Consider the following 3,814-nt stretch of genomic DNA (forward strand, 5'->3'; position numbering starts at 1 on the left):
TAATTTACGTTTACGTTTAATTTTAAATTTAAATTAATATTTATTCTACTATATATATATATATATATATATATATATATGTATATATATATATATATATATATATATATATATATGTGTGTGTGTGTGTGTGCCATAATGGCTCAGTGGTTAGTCTGAAGGCTAATAATGTTAAAAACTGGGGTGTGATATGTGTGATGAGCACAAAACAGATAGCTCATTGTGTAGCTTTGTACTTAATAAACAAATAAATAAACAAATTCATTTGATTAAAATAACTTTTTATTCTTTTTGGTGAAAAATTTAACTTGTTCCTCCCCTATTGAGAATTCAAGAATGCACATTTTTGAGCTGTTTCATCATATTCATTTCACATATTGGAGTAATGATTATGATAATAAATTGTTTGGTGGGGATGGACAGTTGGGATCCCATGATTGGCTAAGGCTGTGTATTATTATTAACCAATCATCTAAAAGATACATCAGGAAATCTCAAACTTTATTAAAGATAGCAATTCATTATATATAGTGATTTATCAAATATACATTAGAAATGCTGGGGAGTGTTATATAAATTAAACTGGTTTTCTTATTTTTTAAATAATTATTTATGACAAATATGTTTATTTAAAATTATACAAAATTTTGATTTTTCATGAAAGTTATAATTTGAATTTAGAAATCTGAGGAGGATAATAAAATAGTATTACACTAGTTATATTCATATGAAATTGAAAATTACTTCAGAGGTTTCCTTATTGCTTTGACAATAATTCTGTGAACTAGTGATAGTTACGAACTTTTTAAATTTAAATAAATGTTTGTTTTTTTTTAATTAACTCAAGTAAAATATATTTTCATGACATATGTATTGAGTGTATAAAATAAAGATGCAAAACAAATTGTTTTTCTGTGAAGAGTATTCTTCAGTGGCCAACAGATGGCAGTACCTCCTATTGCTCTAAATTTACAAGAAATTGAAAATTACCAAACATGTTTCTTATCGCTTGGATTCCCCAGGTGGGACATCGGTAAATTCACGGACTTACAACATTAAAGCCCGGGGTTAGAGGTGGACACGGCAGATAGCTCATTGTGGCTTTGGCATAAAACAAATAGATTTATCGCTTGACAACAGTACTGTTAACTAGTGAAAACTAGTAACCTTTCAGTTTCAACAAATAATGTTTATATCGCAGATAAACGTCATATGATTTCTTTGAAAATATTTCCATGTATTTTTCACTTGCGATTATTGGTTATGTATGTTTGTATTTAGAAGAGATTAGAACTTTAAGTGGTAACGAAGTGAAAAATTGTTTAGTATTCTTAATTTTTGGTAATATCTAATTAGTAAAAGAAAATTTTTCTCTATCAAAAGAGTAAGAACTTTGATCAAAATTGTTTTAAGTGCTTTTCTCAATGAATGGCACTCTTTGCATGTTTGTACTTAAAATTGTATAAAGTGTTTTACCGGGTTGTTTTTCAGGTTCTTATTTGCTCGTCACTTGATAGTATAATGTATTGAACTATATACAAATTATGTGTTATTTGATTAATTTATGTACATTTCAGTATAGGAATTCAAACTCGGTTTATAGAGACAATAAAGCTGCCCTAAAAGAATGTTGGCTTCGTTATTTATTTATATGTTATTAAATTCAATATAAAATTGTAAAATGAAATTTATTATGACTTGAAATATCTCGCGGTGTTAGAATTTAACACTTGGAAATACTTCAAAGTTTTATGTTTGTTCAAGAAGATCAATCTTGAGAATTTCCGTGTTCATTAAAAACGTTTCGTTATGGTAACCGTATTATTACAGTTTGAATTTTATTAAGACCATGTATTTTAACAAAAATAATATTATGGCAGCGGTGGGATTCGAACCCACGCCCTTTCGGACTGGTGCCTAAAACCAGCGCCTTAGACCGCTCGGCCACGCTACCTTGTGAAAGAAAGTATTAAGTTTTATAACGTGAGAAATGATAAGGTGTTTATTGATCAATACACTTGTGTATTTTAACTATCGTGACAGCTTTAATGTGGCTTATTTAATTCAAAACGACGAACTCAATGTATTGTTTATTAATAAAACTTGACCTTTCATTTTGTCGGTATAGCGAAGATTAGGGAAAGTACGTTTACCACGGTTTTTGTTTAACCAGCTAGAATGGTTAGATAGTTCTTATCTGTGCACTTATTTCTTAACTACACGAGAACAAATAGGCATAAAAATATCAAAAACACTTTTTTTCTGAAGCGAAGACAATAATTAAGCAGTAGTCAAAATATCACACCCAAGGTACTCGCAAAACTAATAGAAATAGTGAGTCATCAACTGTGACGAGAGCTTCACACACCTGGGTGCCGCGCATTATAGAAGGGTTTCTTTGCCATACCTTATATAGTTGAGGGTTAATAGTTCTCGTCACTTTATCGCAAACTTGCGCTTCGTACTTTAGGGCCGTGTGTGCTTTATAAGAGTGAAATCCTACTATTAGAGTGAACGAAGAGTTGGCTGTGGGTTGTGTTTAGTAAGTAACTTCTTTTTCGTTTGTCAGCTCAAAATCAAAGACGACTAGAACAGGTAGGCCTTGTGGAGCTTTACTTGAAAATTATGAATAAACACAACAAATAGTGATTGTTGTATGTTTTTTACTTTAAGTGATTTTTAATCAGGTGTTTTAAGTGACCATGTTCATAGTGCCTAATTTTGAAAAAGAAAATGAACATACATTAGTAACTCATGAAAACTTGAACTTTCACAGTGACCATTGCAGTTGAAAACATATTAGGTAGCCCTAGTTTACCTTTGGAAATGAAGTTATAAAGCCAGCTTTAGGAGTTTTCATCTTCCTGTGAGATCCTCAGAAAGAAAAAACTAGAGTGCTTGATCTACTGCAGAGACTCAGTATGTTATGATGAATCAATTTTGGATCCTCACCGTGTTGTTACCGTCCATGACACCATGCCCATTCAAGATCTATATAACGACCATATATCTTGACAATAGCCCTGCAGCATAGTTTTCATTAAGATGAAAGGCTCCATCATGAGGTTGCCATTTTCAAAGCACACTATTCCTCCCTGCAGCTTTCCATAATCAATCTAATGTACGAGAACGATGGTTTTTCAGCATCAGTTTCAATATTTCGATCACACAAAAATTCATAGGCTCAACATTCGTATTGAGCATAATGAATATCTATTTCATTCTTCAGCTGTTTGTAGTATGTTAAATAGATATGTCATGGAAGAGAGTTGTGTAAATGTGGCTTGTGTCACTTTTCTAGATAGCAATCTTTCTTCATTGTGTTTGGCACTGTTGTCTGGCATGTGGATAGCCTTTGACATTGACCTTTGTGTTAATACATTCCCATCTGTTACAAAACTCTGAACTTTGTTTATAACAGCTGGAGTATGACTTGTTTTAATTATGGATAGTCCTAGTGTTCGAAGTTTATTCATTTTCTTTATATTCTAATGCCATTAAGTACAAGGGTATCCCCGTCTTGGATTTTTTTATCCTGTGATCTGAATTCATATTTATGATATAATTGTACGAATATTTTGCGCCTGAAAAGGCTGTTAAATACCATTCCCAAACACAATCACAATTGATAGTTTTACCACGATTTTGCAAGATCATTATTAAAACAATAGTATTGGATTTCTTTAAGTATTAATGTGTATTTTTCTTAGTTGTATACTGAAAAGTTTTGAAATATATTACGCACAACAATCTACTTTAGATATAAGCAGTTTAATGAAGATAACAGAAATTATATTTTTATTTTTCTTGGTTA

The 3,814-nt window shown here is 31.0% G+C and overlaps 1 long non-coding RNA gene and 1 other non-coding gene across 2 annotated transcripts in view; both read right to left on the reverse strand.

Annotated features, from left to right (window-relative positions):
- LOC111088667 overlaps nt 1-65 on the reverse strand; it is a 9,184-nt gene extending 9,119 nt beyond the window's left edge. The window contains exon 1 of the long non-coding RNA XR_002613121.1: nt 50-65. This is a non-coding gene — a long non-coding RNA (uncharacterized LOC111088667). The remainder of the gene's footprint in view (nt 1-49) is intronic.
- Nucleotides 66-1,874: 1,809 nt separating this feature from the next.
- Nucleotides 1,875-1,954, reverse strand: Trnal-uag. Its single transcript has one exon. It is a non-coding gene; the product is annotated as a tRNA-Leu (tRNA).
- Nucleotides 1,955-3,814: the final 1,860 nt, after the last annotated feature.

The sequence above is a fragment of the Limulus polyphemus genome, unplaced genomic scaffold, assembly GCF_000517525.1.
Source record: "Limulus polyphemus unplaced genomic scaffold, Limulus_polyphemus-2.1.2 Scaffold4208, whole genome shotgun sequence".
Lineage (NCBI taxonomy): Eukaryota > Metazoa > Arthropoda > Merostomata > Xiphosura > Limulidae > Limulus > Limulus polyphemus.